General features: G+C 38.1%; 1 protein-coding gene across 2 annotated transcripts in view; it reads right to left on the bottom strand.

Annotated features, from left to right (window-relative positions):
* Window positions 1-1,888: 1,888 nt before the first annotated feature.
* Window positions 1,889-19,109, bottom strand: part of pusl1 (pseudouridine synthase like 1) — a 63,557-nt gene continuing 46,336 nt past the window's right edge. For both annotated transcript variants that reach the window (XM_072715746.1, XM_072715747.1), the window contains 8 exons: window positions 16,827-19,041; window positions 16,656-16,725; window positions 14,874-16,208; window positions 10,601-12,400; window positions 10,253-10,494; window positions 5,096-6,765; window positions 4,616-4,682; window positions 1,889-2,229 (listed from right to left, as the gene is read on the bottom strand). The gene's annotated coding sequence lies outside the window, so the exon portion shown is untranslated. The remainder of the gene's footprint in view (window positions 2,230-4,615; window positions 4,683-5,095; window positions 6,766-10,252; window positions 10,495-10,600; window positions 12,401-14,873; window positions 16,209-16,655; window positions 16,726-16,826; window positions 19,042-19,109) is intronic.

The raw sequence follows: 19,109 nt of genomic DNA, 5'->3' as shown, positions 1-19,109 counted from the left end.
ATCCATAGGATTTGCAATTGATGTCTTTAACATCACTAATTGGAATGAGATGGAACCGGTCTCCTCTTCACTGCTATGGGAATCTCTTAAAGCAGTGGTTCTCAACCGGTGGGGGGGCGCAAGTAGGCTACAGGATGGGAGGGAAAAAAACGGAAAAAAAAAATTGCAAATTTGTGATTTGTTTGGATTCATCTGATCTATTTTCGCTGCTAAAATAGACCAAAACGGTCATTATTTCATCAAAAATGTAAGTGACTTAATATTATTAACTTGTTTGTTGAACTGTTATATGAAATCAGTGTCACATTTTAGGTGAGGTGATGGTAAATTAAGTGATGGTCAATTGTCAGCTCTCTTGGTCGTCAGGTCGTGTGATGTATGTTGCTGAACTATTCAAATGTTATAAATATAAAAACACCACATTTTGAAATTTAACTGCAGTATGTCAATTTAGTTTATTTGTGTGTGATGCGCTCATAGACTTTAGAAAACGGCGCTCATTTGTTTGATTTCTCCTCGAGGAGCTGCGCAAGCCTCAAAAGTTTAAGGTCCTTGCACCCTGACTGAGTCCGAAACTGTCGTATTCGTTTTTCATATTCGTCATTTGGTGGCTCTCAATTGTCAAAAACACCCCTCAAAATATTTGCTACGGATACGAAAATTGCAGAAAATCGAACCATCCGAATTAATTTTTATGACGCACGGAAGTTGCAGAGGCTGCAAACGTATAAAACGTGAGGTCGTATTTAGTTTTTTTTTTATATATATATATGTGTGTGTGTGTGTATATATATAAAAAACGAATAAACTAGTCAGAATATAGGCTACAGTTACAGTTTTCCTTTAGTTTTTGTGAAATACACGCACGCACGCAGCCACGCACACACAAACATGTTTAAATACATTTATGTTAATAAATAAACAACAATAAATTGTTGTAACAGCAATATCTCCAAGTTTTGTTTTTCACTGTAAAAATGTAATGATTTGCCAATGCAAAGTGAGTACCGCCACCTTTTTCCCCCACTTCAAGCACTGATTATAGCACAAACAAATCATCCTCCTGACCACTTTTTTTTTTTTTTTGTCAAAAGCGACAAATCCAGTGACTTTTACTGGTGTTTTTGGAGACTTTTGTGGTGAAAACAATTTGCGACGTACTTTAAAGAGGATTATCGCTCTTTTGCGTGGGTTCGAGATCCGTTTGTGTGCACAGCAAACGAGGTATCAATTGATATGCAGGAACAGCTTATTGAGCTGAAGAGTGACAGTAGACTGAAGGAACTCTTTAGCTCCTGCCCTCTTTCGTCATTCTGGGCAGCATTGATGCAGGAATATCCTGAACTCTGTGACGTCGCCTTTAAGATTCTCCTTCCTTTTGCGTCGACATATTTGTGTGAGGCAGGATTCTCAAAAATGACTGCACTCAAAACTAAATAGCCTACCGCAATCGTGCACAAATCGAGGATGATTTGAGGCTATGTTTATCAAACATTGAGCCAAGAATTGAGGATCTTTGCAAGGCAAAGCAGGCTCAGGTCTCACATTAACATCACCTACACTGTTAAAAATTTATTGTAAATTTACAGGAAATTCCTGGCAACTAATTGCCGTGAATTTACGGCAAGAAATATACAGGTTATGTACTGTGTTTTTATTACAACAAAGTACTGTATTTATACAGCAGTGTTACTGTGATTATAGTGAATTATTACAGTAAAATGCTGTAATTTCTTATAATTTACTGCAACTCAGTTGCCAGGAATTTCCTGTAATTTCACAGGAGAGAATTACAATTAAATATTGTAATTGTATACACTGTATATTCTGTTATTTTTTAATGTTACAATAAAAGCTGTAATCACTTCACAATTAAAACAAAAACAACTTCAACTTCTCTATTTTTATTAAAATAATATGCAACAGCACATATTACAGAATTAAAACTTTTTTCCAAACAAAGTATCCACATTTCATTTTCATATAAACAAATCACAGTTTCACTAAAGAATCTAGCTCACTTCCAGACGTCCAAACAGCCTATCATCAGAGGGAACATGGTGATATTCAACAAAGGCGCCCTGCCAACTATGGGGGGTGGGGGGGCACCAATACTAGCCCATCAACTCAAAGTCCAGGAGTTTTCTTAAGAGGGTGCAGACAGGTGCATTGAGCTTGTGTCTCTTCTCTGCTTTGCTGCCCGTCTGGGAGTTGATTCCGCAAAAAGCTCTAAAAACAGAGTGAAAAAAGTTTTATTATCTGTTAATGATGAATATTGAGAGTCTTTAGAGTTTATCATTTATTTCAATCATCTGTTTCTCATATAATTCTACAAATTTAATCTAAACCAAAAAAAAAAAAAGAAGATAATTTCAGTTGGTCAAATAGCAAATAGTGGAGCTCTGCAGCAATCTACTGGTAAAAGTGAGAATTTTTTTTTTTATTCTAAAACTGCATTTTCCAAAAGATGGGCAAAAATCATACACTAAACCATTTCAAATGATCCATGTTATCCCCATGAAGGAAAGTTAGAAATGTGGGTCTTTTATAAAGTTAATTTTACATAAAAAAGCAGGTTTTTTATATGTACCTATGTAAAAAAAACAAAAATATAATTTATATTAATTTTATAAACTATGATATGTTCTCTAAAAACTACACAAATGTGAAGTAAAAACATTAATAAACATAATAAAATCACATTTGAAAATAAAAATGTTACAAAAATTACATTTTGTACATTTTGTACTATAAAAATCTACTATACTATATCATTCCAATTTTGTTTAATCCTGTAGATCTAGCAAGTGTTTACCACCGTACAAAGTCTTATACCATTTGGATGAAGATAACTATTTTTTAAAATTTGGCAAACATCATTCATTGTATGTACAGTTGAAGTCAAATGTTTCTACACTTTGCAGATTCTGCAAAATGTTAACTATTTTAACAAAGTAAGAGGTTATTTTTTATGTAGTACTGACCTGAACTAGATATTTCACATAAAAGACATTTACATATAGTCCATACGAGAAAATAGTTACATTTATAAAAATTACCCTGTTTAAAAGTTTACATACACTTGATTCTTATTACTGTGGTCTTACCTGGATGATGTTATTTGTTTAGTGATAGTTGTTCGTAAGTCTCTTGTTTGTCCTGAGCAGTTAAGCTGACTGCTGTTCTTCAGAAAAATCCTTCAGCTCCCACAAACTCTGTAGTTTTTCAGCATTTTTGTGTATTTGAACCCTTTCCAACAAGGACTGAATGATTTTTAGAATCCATATTTTCACACTGAGAACAACTGAGGGACTCATATGCAGCTATCACAGAAGGTTCAAATGCTCACTGATGCTCCAGAAGGAAACACCATGCATTAAGAGTCAGGGGTTTGTGGGAGCCAAAGGAATTTTCTGAAGAACAGCGGTCAGTTTAACTGTTCAGGACAAACAGGAGACTCATGAACAACTAGCATTAAACAAATAACACACAGCTGTGGATCATCTAGGTAAGAACACAGTAATAAGAATCAAGTGTATGTAAACTTTTGAACAGGGTAATTTTTATAAATTCAACTATTATTGTCTCTTATGGACTATACATGGTGTGCTGAATTATTAGGCAAGTTGAAATTCATACTTCATCATATTTTTTTTTTACAAGAACATTTTACCAATCCCAAACCACTTCAATCTTAATAACTACTATTGGTTTTGTATTTAAATATAAGACTGATAATTTCTCCTAGGCCTTATGGACATATAAGTTGTGAGTGACTCTTGAAGGAACAGCATCACATCCTCTTGAACCACTGTTTTAAGAATTTATCTTCCAGAATCTAGCAGTAGGTTTGGGGAGCTCATATTACTCAATCTCTGCAAGATAGACATTTCAGGATAGGAGATGGACTAAAAATGAGCTCCCCAAACCTACTGCTAGATTCTGGAAGATAAATTCTTCAGTCTTAATGGATCTCACAACACTTCAGCATGTTATTCTTATTAAGTGAGGGTCATTTTGTAGGATTTTCAAAAAGTGCAATCAAAAAGTTCAGTGTGCCTGTAAATTAAAAAAAAAAATGTACCCAATTTAAAATTAGCTGCTAACCCCTTCAAAATAGTCTCCTTGTGCAGTGATATACAGTTCTCAGTGCTCCTGGCTTGGTTGGAACACTCGCTATTTAAGCATATCCAGTACCATCTGTGACGTTTTTTTGGATCTCCTCTACTGAGTCAAAAAGGTGACCCAGTTTTCATTTTAGAAAACTTGCACATTTTCCACGCACTATAATGTATAATGTGCTGTCACATTATGTAAACTATAATGTGCTGACACATTGTAGCACGCTTGATACGCTTAGATCCTCTTAAAAAGCATTTCAACTGGAGCAGAAGCACTGGGAGCTGTGTATCACTGGAAAGAATACTACTACAAAGGGGATAGTGGCCAAAATTAAATCAGGTAGATTTTAGCTTTTTATAGTCATAGTCAGTGCTTTGATTTCACTTCTTTATTATTTTTTTAATCTACAACAGCCATGTTTCAGAATTCCAGCACAGTGCTGAAAAACCTTAAGCACTGTAATAATCCTTAACAAAATAAGGGAGGAATATACCTTGTACAATTAAGCATGGTGTGCTGGGTAGGGTCTCTTCCTGGATATCAGCAGCTATTGCAGATGGCTAGGGAACAAACAAAAAAAAAAAAAAAAAAAAGTGTATAAACATGACAAAATGTATAGCCAACAAATAACAGTTACAAATCTATTATTATTTTATTATTATTCCATACAGTCTAGCTTTGAGAAAAAGAAAATGTCTTACACTGAACACTGAATAAAAAAAATGGCTAATGCTTTTAAAATATGTATACTACACTGTCTAAAACAGTAAAAGGATGTTAGCCAGTCAACGGCATAACAACTCCCAATAGAGGTTCAGACCATCTATGGAATATTAGAATAATTTGGAATAGATAGTTTGTGTGGAGACTATATTACCAACACAACAGTACTGCACGAGCAATTTACAAAACAACAGTTTGAGAGAACGAGCCAAAGTGTGTGTGTGTGTGTGCGCGTGCAAGTTATACTCACATCAGCTTTAAGAAAGATGCCATTCTCATTAAAGTGGGCAAGTAGGCATAGGATAATGCAGATGGCCTTGCTGCCGTTCACTTCTTGAAAGGCATCCAAGACTTCACTCACAGCTTTTGTCTTGTGTTGTTCAAAATACTCGATTATAGTCTTGCTTCTTTGCTCAATGGCTGCTGGGAGCTTCTCCAGAATGGAAATACCGGTCAGTTCACTAAAGTGAGAGAACAGACCCTTCAGGGAAAACAGAAATGGCCAGTCATCCTTGATTTTGGATATGCTGAGTGGAGGATCAGCATTGAGATCGCAGCGCTGGAGCATGTAAGTATTTTCATGCCATCTCTGGAACTCTCCTTTCTCTGCTCCTGCCATTCCAAATTGGGCATAAAGTTGCAGCATTTGCCTTTTCATTTCTTGCAAGCTTTCTTCTGTCTCCCCAGCGGGAAGTTCTTTGGGCTGCCACCACACACATCCATACTGGTCCATGGGACCTCTTTCCTGCCTCCTCATTCCTGAAATAGAGGGCCTTTTCTGTCGGAGCCGTGCCATGGTGTTATTTCTATTTAAATGCTCAATTCTAGTTTTGAGTTGCTGTAGAAGAGAAGCTGCAGCTACATTATTATCACCATCTACATCACCAAAGCATTGGGGGTATTTCCGAACTATATCATTGGCAACCTGCGCACAGATCCCTCTTTTAGGGTTTGCATTGTGCTCTCTCATCTGATCAACAACACTTCTGATCATCGCTCTTCTCGCTGCTGGATTTGGTCTTGTTGAATTTGCGATAGCTGACTGTATCTCTGACGGCATTTTCTCCCAGTTTATTTTAAAATTTACGGGCCATGGTGTGTGTGGTGATGGCAGAAGTTGTCCTCTGGTGTTGAATGTTCTGGGTGTATCTGGGCAACACAGTGTTGAGGAGGTTTCCCGACTTCCAGGAGGAAACAGGGCAGAGGAGGGATCTGGACTTCCAGGGAGAAATGGGGCTGAAGAGGGATCTGAAATAAATATTTTGATCATTGTAACACTAATGTTTTATTCCAACACCCACAATGATATTTTCTACTTGAAGCAAAAACATTTACATACATTTTTATATTTACTTCCACATTTTCAAAGCTGGTAGTCTGAACTTTCAGGAGAAAGTGATATTTATACTAGAATGGTAGCTATATTTAAAAAGCTTACAAAACAAATAAAAATTACTTAAAAGACAACCTTAAAGATGGAATATAACAATTGAATGCAATTATTTACATAGAATGGAGAGAATATCCTCAAAGATTAGCTGGACCATGCTCTATTGTCAATAGACATAGTCCCTCTCCCACATCATTGAATAGGTAACATAACTTACTTTAAACAGTGACCACTTTTTCTTTTGGTACCACCTTTTGTTCTATTTAGTGTAACTGAATCTCTCTCTCCTGGGAGATATTAACAAAACCTTTTGGCGTAAAGGCACAAATGAGCCTTCTGCACTGGACTGGATGAAGGTAGGTCAGAAGATCATCTTCCTTCAAATAGCAGAGGTCCTCCCTGCTCTGCACGCCAAGGCTCTCCAGGCCTGTCATCAAGGATGCCAAGGTATCTGAGGGGAGCCCTGGAAGAGCAGCCAAGACAGCCTTGCTGATCTCCTCTGATGCAGCAGTCATTGTATTAGTAGGTTTCTGCAAACGAGTGATGGAGGGAGATTATTGGCATACCACACATCTCATAAGCTGGCAAAGGATAATAATCAAGCAGATCCTCATGCCTCACACAAACAAACTCCTCTTGGGCTGTCCCTAATACGCAATAGACCCCAATGTCACTCAATTTCACAAACAAATATTTTTCTGAGATGAAGAACACAGAACCATGGTGAACAATGACCAGCTCTATCTTGCCAACCTCCAATTCTTCTTCAGTTTTCCCCAACAAGATATACATGCCCTTTTTGTATGAAGTGCGCTTCACTGTCACTACATGAGATGCTACTGTATCTATAAATTCCAAATTCAAACCAACCACAGCCTTTCTGATTTTGTCACTGTAGTCATTTACGTAGAATGCTGTGCCCTTATCAAATAACACACTTGGCTGGAACATTTCACCGGCACTCAAATAGGCTTGGAAGAGCTGGTGTCGCTCGGCAACTGTCTTGCAGATGTTTTTGAAATTGTGCAACTTTCTAGCACATCTCTTGAAGAAAGAGTGCTTACTCTCAAACCTGAGAGTCCAGAGGCGAATTAGGGGGCCAAACTCGGTAATGAGCTGTGGATAATGAAGCAAATAGTGGTGTTTGGGCTTCAGGGACTGATCAGGAAAGAGCTGTGTTCGAAAGTATATGTAGTCCTCAATGAGTATTTTAAGATAAGCGACCTGACCTGTTGTGATTGCTGGTGCACAAATGAGTTCTACAATTTCTCTAAGCTGCAGCAGAAGTTGCCAAACTGCATCATCACATGGATTCTTAATCCTATCTCCCACCAGTAGGGGTAGCAAACGAAGGAGACACCAGTTCTGGGCGGCATGTCCAGTAAGTTTATTGCTACCTGGTGAAACATCAGCTGGTTTGTCGTGGGCATCACTCCCCTGATACTTGAATTGATCTATGCACCTGTTGCGATGTAGATAACTAAAATGTTTATTCTTAACTAGATAACCAATAAACAAAGCAAGGTCACTCGAAACAATGCCTTCAAACAGGTCATGCCCAAGACATGGGGGCAGTCCAGGCTGGCAAACGTGAAAGAAGGTTAGTTGGTTAAAAGGAGAGTCTGATTTAATGCCGACCTCAGAATTTCTTCCACTGGTGCCTAATTCCTGCAGATGATTCCGATAGGACTGTTCTGTTCGTGTGTTGCCACACAATAGTGGCGAGTTCTGAAAAGTAGTTCTATCTAAATCACAGTATCTGCAGAAGTAATGGCTCTTACTAAAGTTCTCAACAAAACCGCCGATACTGTGAGACCCTAAATTGTCACCTGAGATAGCACACAGTCGACCTTTGACAATTTGCCCATCACCTATTACAACACCAGTCTCCTCAAGAGCTTTCAGGTCTTTTAGGAGAGGCTCAAATACCTTGTCTATCCCAAAATATTTAAATGCCTGCTCGTTGCACAAGAGAACAAGTTGCATTTGATCTGTGGTGGATCTGTTATGAGGCAAAATATCTGTCAGAGTTAGATAAACTGCTACAATCTTATGTTTCTTTTTTGAAGAGCCAAGTGGATTGACAACTTCGAACGCATCCTGATAGAGTATCAGACCAAGCGAGGATGGCTCCATTTTAAATAAAGGGTTGCACTGAGCTCCCTTCCCATCCTTAATGTCCTGGAAAAGACCCTCTGATGATGGCTGGGAACGTGTTGCTGCATACTGTTCTTGAATAGATTTGCTTTTAAAAAGTGTAGCCAATGTTTCTTGAACAGGTACATACTGGGCAAATGATTCCCTACCTTTATCATCGGTACCTAACAACAGAGGCACAGGCTCAACATAATTAAAATATTTTTTAAAAGCGGTCTTTCTTTTCTGGTCTGTGCTCAAAGACCCACTGTTACAGGCAGTGAGAAGATCTTCTTTTCTGAGTTCCACCATAATGTCATTGATTGTGGTGTCTGGGACTCCAAGGACAGTCAGTTTGTCACTTAAGTTATTAAGCAAATTTGTCAGACTAATATCATGGACATCTTGATATCCCTCAATAATAGTCTGTATTGTAGTAGCAGGTAACAGTAGTTTAGCCTGAAGTTTAAGATAGAAAAGTGTGATATTTCGCAGAAAGAGGGATTCATCAACAGCAAGAGTCTCTTCTGGCTCATCATCAGAATGATCAGAGGGTGCACAAGAAGTAAAAGATTCAGTGGCAACGGAACTTTCTACATTACAGGGATCTACATGCACAACACTCTCATTTTTGTGTTTCCTAGAAATATGAGATGCAAAACTCGACACAACAGTGAACTTGCTGTCACATTCTCTAAATGGACATCGAACTTGTAATCCTTCTTTTAAGTGTGACCTCAAATGACCAACTAAAGATGAAGATTCACACCTTACAGTGCAGAAGTCACATTGTATAGGAGTATCACATAATGGTAGCTGGCTATTTCTTAAAGGCCCATCTGCTTTGTGGTCTCTGTACATATGAGCTTTAAAAGCAGTAAGTTTAAAGTATGTTCTTGGGCATTCTGGTACACCACACTGATACACGTAATTAGCACTATTATTATGCAGCTTAACATGCTGATAAAACTTAGGCACTGTATCAAAAACACTTCCACACGCACTAAACTTGCAATGAAACATGTTCAGAAAAGAGACCAATACAGATTAAAGAGAAAAGGTATATCCACACCGTTTCTATGCAGAGACTGTTAAGGACACCCGGCTGGCTAACCTAGCTAACAAAAATCACACCACGTGGTGGTTAGAACGGGTTAAAGAACACCAAAAGATTATTTATGTATTTACATATGCTGTACAATTGATAAATGAAAGGAACCCACCAGGGCAGACGAATGGTTAAGTTTATTGGTTTGCTAACTTACCTAATTTTAATGCTACTAATAATTTGCCACCTTCTCCGAAGACAAAAGAAAGAGCAGTGAAAGCCTCTGAACAGAACCCGGGCTCAGAACCCTCTCAAAAAGAAAAAAGAAAAAAAAAAACAAGATGCTGGTTGGCTGAAGTTGCGCATGCGCCGTTTATTTAAGATACAGACAGCTTACTTGAGACCTGACCTGCCCTGCCACCCTGCTTCTACAAAGGCCAAATAACGTTATATGCCAGCTGCTATATTCAGCTTAGATCGAAGTTATGCCTACTTACAGAATTAAATGAAGATACATTTGCTTGTGTTCATTCAGTGACCGTAACATCTACAACAAGCTACGTTGTGTTGCCAATCAAAGTGTGCAAACCACAATGATTGATGAATCTCCTACAGAAAAACATAAGTCCCGTCCGGTACAGCACATGTAATCAAAGCAAAAATATTCTGAGCCAAGCTAACCAGGCTAATGCTTATTTTTTTTACCGTCTATGGGCTAACATTAATAAATCCTAACGGTATTTGAGCTGTCGTCATTGTGGTGGTTGGTTTTGCATGTGGTAACTTGGCGTACGTGGAAATGTGTGAATGTGTGAATATAAAACCAACTTTACCCAAGTTTTTCCGTATCACCTCCGTCGAGGTTCCAAGTGATCAGTGGTGAGTCGAGGAGATGGCGTTCGATATAATCGACAGCAAATCAATCGCTGAAATAATTCAGCTAATTTATCCTGTGTGCAGGTGATCCAGCGCCGCGTTACAGCTGCTGCCGCTCAGTTTGTATTTTTCTTCGGTGTTGACCGTTCACGATGTCTCGGTGAGAAAAGTGAAGCACTGATCATTGTAGCCAATCAGTCTGAAAATATAAAACCAAAATATACCAAACGAAACAATCAGCACTCACTCAGATCACCTTTATCAATATATCTATAGACTTATAAAACAGATTTTATGTTACAAACCTGAGACGTGTTCCTTCTTTCAAAAATGTTCTGTTGCCGTTGGCCGCGTAATTTCAAAATTCAAACAGCCACGATCCCACAATACTACGCGGTTGCTGTAAAATAATGCTTCTACAGTGTAGTTACAATAATATTACAGGACTGCTCGTAAATTTCCCATCATGCTTTTGTATTTACAGCAAAAACATGAATACAATACGTTGTTGTAAAATTTATTGTAAAAATTACATCAATTGTTAACAGTGTACCTGCAAGCTTCTGTAAAAAATGCAGATGATGCCTACTATTAGGCCTAGTAATAATAACAATAATAAAGCATAAATTAATATCAGAGGTCTGGTGTCAATTCCCAATTATAGCAATAGCCTAGTAATAATAATAGGCCTATACTGATGATAATAATAATAATAATAATAACAACAATAAAGCATGTAACCTCATTATTATATAGCAATAGCCTATATAGTAATGATGATAGGCCTACTACTACTCATAATAACAATAATGTCTGCAAGCTCACATTAGAAGTCTGGTGCTACTGCCAGTTATAACAATAGCCTAGTAATGATAATAGGCCTACCTACCGCTACTGATGATGATAATAATAAATAATAATAATAATAATAACAATAATAATAATAATAATGTGGGCCTAAAAATGATAGCCTACGGCTATCTATCTATCTATCTATCTATGCAAGATGGTGTTTGGGATGTGGGGGGGAGGGGCACTGGGGCCCCAACTGCAATGAGCCAGCTTTGGGGGGGACCAGCTTGCAAAAGGTTGAGAACCACTGTCTTAAAGCATATCTATGGGGACAAATTATTTCTTACTCTGCATATCTCAGTAAAACCCACAAACCCAAAATGCAAGAGCTTTCTACTAACATTACACTGTAAAACTTTTCCCTGTAAATTTACAGTATAATACTGGCAGCTGGCAGCCACATTCTGTTTTTTTACAGAACCACAACTGTAAACTACATTTACAGTATTGTACTGTAGTTGCCAGATACAGTATCATGCTGTAAACTTTTCCCTGTAAATTTACAGTACAACACTGGCAGCTGGGTTGCTAGCCACATTCTGTTTTTTTTACAGAACCACAACTGTAAACTACATTTCAATTTTTAATTTACATTCTGGCAGCATGCCTTTATTAAGTACTATATTAAACTGTTGTGCTACTTAATTTTACAATATTACAATGTGTTATATATTGCATTAAATTGTATTTCTACACAGAATATCATTTTCCTTAAAACAAGAAAATTTAACTTTTTTTCCTTATCAGTAGTCTCAAATGGAAATAAAAAACAAAGGTCTTAGAACTTAACATGTTTATTTCTCAAAAGCAAAGGCCAGAAAATGTTGGTTGAAATGTCAGCTGTACGAAATAAATTCACTGAACAGTTAACAGAACATTAACAAGTACTGTCCACAAATTAACTTTTCAGTAGTCTCCACAAATTAACTTCTAATTAATCGAAAGGTTTTAAATTATTTTAAAATTGTGCAAAAAATAAAATGAAAGTCAGCAGGAAAAAAACGCATTATATAAAGAAATGCCAGCTGTACTTTTGTATACTGTTAACAGCATTATACCTTACTTCCTTTTAGTTCAATTACAGTGGAAGTGTCTAAAAATTCCATTCAAAGTCTGTAAGTTTTCTCAGAAGAAAGGAAACCTGTGGGTGCACAGTAGTGTTCTTTTTTTGCACAATTTGGCCAGTCTTCTTTGACGTAACTTTCCCTTTCTTGGCTTTAGATCCACGCTCTGGGTTGATGTCGAGAAAGCGTCTACAAGGCAAAAAACAAACAAAAACTAGTATAATGTTTATTAGAGGTCGACCGATGTACCGGTTTTGCCGATTAATCGGCACCGATAGTTGATTCTCGGAACTATCGGTTATCGGCAAAAATCCACGCCGATAGTTTTTCCGGGTTGCGTCAGAGCTGAAGCGGCTGAGAACGGTCCGTTGTCCTTATACAATGCGAGAGCCAACATATATATCTATGGCAAGAGCCGCCTCTATAGGCGAAAATCGCTGTAAAGCACATGCTTTTGTTTTGACACGTGATACTGTTAGTTGCAAGGAGAGCGCAAGCTGCCTGGAGAGAGCGCGGTGCACGGACAATGCTGACACTTCAAATGCACGTTTAAAACACAGACAGCGAAAAGGTATGTATACAGTACACTACAGTACATGTTTTCATCTCAATATAAAGTAATTCATTTGTTGATTAGATTCTGCATTGGAGAAAGAACAGCAGTATGTTTGTCGACAAGGCTGAGAGGACGCTAACATTAGCAGTACATCAAGCAGTTAAAATAATGTGGCAAAAATACACGCAAGTCCGACCCAAATGTTTAATGTCATGATTGTTACCATCAGGAATGCATTCGATTTCAGTTCTTTTTATCTTCAGGCACAGGGTGCGATTTGCCGGGGGGATGGGGGGATCCGACTGGAGCGCTTCGAAACAGTGAATCTTTTTGCGACGCAGTGTTTTACTGATTCGGAGTTTCTAAAAGCTCTGTTGATACTTTGCTCACCTTCTCTATATAATATATTTGTTGTTTGAAATGAAATCATTACTATTATAGGCCTAACTTACGATGTTTTTATTAAATTTGTTATCACGTAATACAGCTCCCTTCGTATTAAAACCATTTCATGACGTGACACTCATTATCTGGTTCTTGCCTAAAAAGACGGGTATATAATGAGCGTTGTTAACAGATTACACAAACAGTTTGGTCAACCTCTGCCTATGGAGAGAGAAAAAAGTTTTCAAAATAGAAGCAAATATAGTGGGAGACTACACATATAATATACATTTATATAATTAATATTATATATACTTATAATATTATATAATTATTATTATAATTCATTTTGTATGTAACTTTTTTTTTATTTATTTGGAGTGTTAAGCTTTCAAACTGAAAGAAAAAGTGTCTTTAATTTACCTCAATATTTATTAATATATTCATATTTATTTCATATAGCACATTTTCATGATTCAGTACTGCTTTTTGTTTGGTTTTTGTAATAAAGTTTAGTACTATTTTACATGTAGTGTTGTGTTTTAATTTAGTTTTTTAATCCAGTATCCATTTTAAAAACTATCGGTTAATTAATCGGTTATCGGCAAGTACGGACCAACCTAGCTATCGGTATCGGTAAAATTCAATATTGGTCGACCTCTAATGTTTATGCCTATTTTTATATCTCTCTCTTAACGAGAGATGTCTTTCAAGAATTTCGATATAGTTTGGATATAGTTACTAAAATTAAAATTTTATGCTACAGTCATTGCACTTTACTGACAAAACGTGGATCAAACAAAAGTTTCCATTTTGTCTTTGTTAACCATGTTCTGCTTTAAATATAAATCGCATACTTCTGTGTACTCCCAGTTGCTGAACAAAGGCCGAATAACATGAATGCAAGTTATGCATAAATTTTTTATTTTACACAGTTATTTTGAAAAACAAATAAATAATAGTAGTAATAGTGCAATTTAACTGTATTATTAGGTGTAAACAATTGTTAACTGGGGAAGATCAACATTCTATATATATATATATAAAAAAACTTTTTGTTCAAAATCAAAATCTGAAATATTAAAATGGTTTTGGTGTAATTTTTTATATTTAATGTACTGAAAAACATATATGAATTTTTAAATATTCTAAAGGACATTACTAAATAATAAAATATATATACACAAAACAATAACAATTTACATCATTTTCACAGGTTTACACCCTCCTCAATTTAAATGAAGTGTTGCCTTCATAAGCATCACTGAATGTTTCTATCTGTTGTAATAGTTGTGTATGTCTCTTGATTGTCTTTAATGTATAAAGATGAACCGTAACATCATACTGTTAATACTGGACATAATTCAAACATCAAGAAATGTTGAAAAAGATTCTGGATTATTTTTCTCAAAACCAGTGGACAGATAAATGACTCAGGACAAACAAGAAACCCTTAAACAACTATGACAAAACATTCATTGTTATCATACAGTATTAAGAATCAAGGGTGTTTAAACTTTTGCACTGGGTTGTTTTTAGAAATTCAGTTTTTTTGTGTGAACTTTAACATTTCTGTTTAACAATAACTTCCTCTGTGCAAGACCACATTAAAATAAACATTAATTTTTCCCAAATTATCCACCTATTTACAGATTCTGCAAGAGGGGTGTACATTTTTGAGCAGCACTGTGTATATAAATGGAAAATGCGTAAGTGTCTAACCTCTGAATAAACTCAAGGGTGCATGCTGCCTCTTCCTGATACTGGAGGTTAAAATTGTAAAATGAGGCAAACAGCGCTGCAAGACCAGAGACAATGTTGGGCTGCTCTACTTCACACACAACCTGACCTTCCATGCTCAACATCCACCGCTGGTTGCTTAGAGACTGACCTGAAAATGAAAAAAGGATTAATAAAACATGTGAACTAAAAAAAACCTACTGTTTCTTTTTCTGTTATTTAGATGTTTATAAATTATTCAACATAACTGTTAAAAGAACTACAGTATAGCTTTCTGCAGCATTCATTACTTAATTTTCTTTTAACCAGACAAACACTTAAGGTTATTTTTTCACAAAGAAATACCATAATGTATATTTCCATTTGTAGCAGTGAACTTTTCACCATATAAAGGAACAGCTTCTTTGCTAAAATGGAGGTAATGCTAAAGCAAGATAAAGGCAAGGTAGGCAATCCTGTCCAGAAACATTTTTGTCATGCTGGTTTGAAGTCTCTTAACATCCTGATAGCAATCAATAAGTAAAGTGAAACATCGGTATTATTATAATATATATATCGTGTGTGAAAGATGTCGTGGAGAGAGAGAGAGAGCAAAGACCCGGATCCAGGGATGCAGGGGAATAGAAGTTTATTACACAGCGAGCAAGAGAGGTAACACCCGGTCTGGCGACCGCGATGAGACAGTCCGCTCGGTTCCGAGTCCGGGGAATCGGACCGGGTGCGGAATCAGGGGCAAAGCCCCGGAACGGGGATCGGAGTCGGAGAGATCGACAAGGGGCGCGCAATACTCGTGGTCCAAAGCCAGGCGAAGAGGTCGTTTCCGGGGTGGTCAGTCCGACGAGGCGTGACAGGACACACACACACTCAGGTAGGGGAATCACGAAGAGCCGGGCTTGGCGGGTCAGGTACGGGATCGGTACTGTGGAGGGAAGGATGAGAGGTAAGGATCCAACAAGAGGAGGACAGGTAAGGAACGGGAGCTCGGGGAGACGGAAGACAGGAGAAATGCTCGGTATGTCATATAACATGAACGCAATACTTCGCACTGTCGGTTCGTTTGCTTCCTCCTTAAGTCTGTGGGTGGATGACTTCCGGAAATGGGTTCACCTGTCGGGCTCCGCCCCCTCAGGCGTGACAAAAGATAAGATCAAAAAACATTGGACCGAGGGCAATGATTCGTCATGTGTATTATACGTTATCAATCGTGCTCATGTGTGATGTGCATGTAGCAGGACAATGGTGGACAGAGTGCAGGTACCTCTGTTCCTCCAAGTGGCAGTTCCAAAGGAGCAACAAAAAGAAAGACAGCTCTTGAAACTGCCACAAAAAAAAAATAAAAATAGATCAAAAACGGTCATACTACGCTAAATTAACGTGTGTTGCATTTACACGCTGGAGAAAAGACAGGCAGGTACATTGTTTGCTCCGATTATGATGGGTTGTGTAATAACATTTGTTACTTAAGTAGTTTGTGTTCACTTTACGCGTTAGCTCACCATTAGCGTAACCCAGCGTGTGATCGGGAACTGTTCATGTTTTCAAAATTACGAGCGCACCCATGTGTTTTGGAGGCGTGACTTTGAATGGTGATTCATTAGAGGGAGGGATCGTATAAATGCTTTGGTAGCAGGCAAATGTTAGCCTTTTCCAAATGATCTACTCTGCCTTTAAGACAGCTTACCTTCAAAATCAATTCCACTAACATAAAAAAACATGATGTAATTTTGTTTCCTGCCTTAAAGTATCGCTTTAAGGTTTACTTACCAAGAATTATAAGGCGTGGACTTTCTGGCAAAGGTAACGCTTGCTGGACATCCGAAGGTGTTGCAAATTCCTGAAAAAAATGTAAACAAAAACAGTACAACCATCATCAACAGAAACAAACAATAAAACATGCTGCAAATCAATGTGAAATTCTGAATAATCTCTACTTACATCTGTCAGAAGGATAAGACCATCTAATTTCTCTTTGAAGTGTGCAAGAAGTAGTTGTAGGACCATAGCAGCAACATCATTTTGATCACTGGAGAGTGTGTTCCGAACATCCTCGTTAGTTGGTTTTTCTTTGAATAACTGGACAATTTTTGGTCCACCCTCCTGAATAGACGATTACAAAAGTCTGAGCACTTTTTTGTCAGTAAGCATCTCAAAATGGCCATATACACTCACCTAAAGGATTATTAGGAACACCATACTAATACGGTGTTTGACCCCCTTTCGCCTTCAGAACTGCCTTAATTCTACGTGGCATTGATTCAACAAGGTGCTGAAAGCATTCTTTAGAAATGTTGGCCCATATTGATAGGATAGCATCTTGCAGTTGATGGAGATTTGTGGGATGCACATCCAGGGCACGAAGCTCCCGTTCCACCACATCCCAAAGATCTATTGGGTTGAGATCTGGTGACTGTGGGGGCCATTTTAGTACAGTGAACTCATTGTCATGTTCAAGAAACCAATTTGAAATGATTCCAGCTTTGTGACATGGTGCATTATCCTGCTGGAAGTAGCCATCAGAGGATGGGTACATGGTGGTCATAAAGGGATGGACATGGTCAGAAACAATGCTCAGGTAGGCTGTGGCATTTAAACGATGCCCAATTGGCACTAAGGGGCCTAAAGTGTGCCAAGAAAACATCCCCCACACCATTACACCACCACCACCAGCCTGCAGAGTGGTAACAAGGCATGATGGATCCATGTTCTCATTCTGTTTACGCCAAATACTGACTCTACCATTTGAATGTCTCAACAGAAATTGAGACCCATCAGACCAGGCAACATTTTTCCAGTCTTCAACTGCCCAATTTTGGTGAGCTCGTGCAAATTGTAGCCTCTTTTTCCTATTTGTAGTGGAGATGAGTGGTACCCGGTGGGGTCTTCTGCTGTTGTAGCCCATCCGCCTCAAGGTTGTGCGTGTTGTGGCTTCACAAATGCTTTGCTGCGTACCTCGGTTGTAACGAGTGGTTATTTCAGTCAAAGTTGCTCTTCTATCAGCTTGAATCAGTCGGCCCATTCTCCTCTGACTTCTAGCATCAACAAGGCATTTTCGCCCACAGGACTGCCGCATACTGGATGTTTTTCCCTTTGCACACCATTCTTTGTAAACCCTAGAAATGGTTGTGCGTGAAAATCGCACAACAGCAGATTGTGAAATACTCAGACCGGCCCGTCTGGCAGCAACAACCATGCCACGCTCAAAATTGCTTAAATCACCTTTCTTTCCCATTCTGACATTCAGTTTGGAGTTCAGGAGATTGTCTTGACCAGGACCACACCCCTAAATGCATTGAAGCAACTGCCATGTGATTGGTTGATTAGATAATTGCATTAATGAGAAATTGAACAGGTGTTCCTAATAATCCTTTAGGTGAGTGTATATGTCTCTGTGCAAAGAGATATGGCCATTTGGTTCTTATATCTGCAATGGTATGGGACGGGATTTCATTAATCATCTTACGCTGGAGGCAATAGGTCTCTTCCATGAGTTTGCAAATGTCCCCTCTCTCTGTGCTCCAGAGATTCCCTCATGACGATGTACAGTATCTCCTCCATCCTTTGATGCTTAACTTCAATACTTTCGTAACTTTCACCAGGTTGAAGAATAGGCTGCCAGCTTGTACAGCCATAAGAATCAGAAACCAGGAACTTCGTTTTTTAGTATTTCCAATTTCATTCCTTTGTGTCATATGATGACTGAGTGTACTTTTTCGATTAAGATGCTCTATTCGTACTTTCAGTTGTGACAGAAGAGATGCATATCCACCCACAATCTGCCTGTCACCTACCACGTCAGCAAACACTTTTGGATACCTTCTGACTATTTGCTGAGTAACAGTTAGACACTGTGATCAGGTTGGGTTTTCCTCATGTTTCTTCATTTCATCAGCAAGGATCCTAATCATTTGTCATCGGTCAGCTGGGGAAGGTCTCTGGTCATTCTCAATAGCACTCTGTATACCTGCAGGCATTAAGTTCCAGGGAACTTTGAAATTTTCAGCCCATGAATGTGAAACACCAGTTGATCCTGGACTGCTTGCTGATGTGCTTGAGGAGCATGATGGACGTACATCAGGAGTAGTGCTGGCTTCACAGGGAACCAATGGGAGAACATCAACTGGTTGCAAAACCACAGTTTGGTTTTGTTTTTCTGTAAATTATGTACAACAAAAAAATCTGTCAGAAAAAGTACTGTAATGCAATGTAACATTTTAAATG

This window comes from Paramormyrops kingsleyae, chromosome 8, assembly GCF_048594095.1.
Source record: "Paramormyrops kingsleyae isolate MSU_618 chromosome 8, PKINGS_0.4, whole genome shotgun sequence".
NCBI lineage: Eukaryota > Metazoa > Chordata > Actinopteri > Osteoglossiformes > Mormyridae > Paramormyrops > Paramormyrops kingsleyae.
This window is presented reverse-complemented; position numbering and strand designations above follow the sequence as displayed.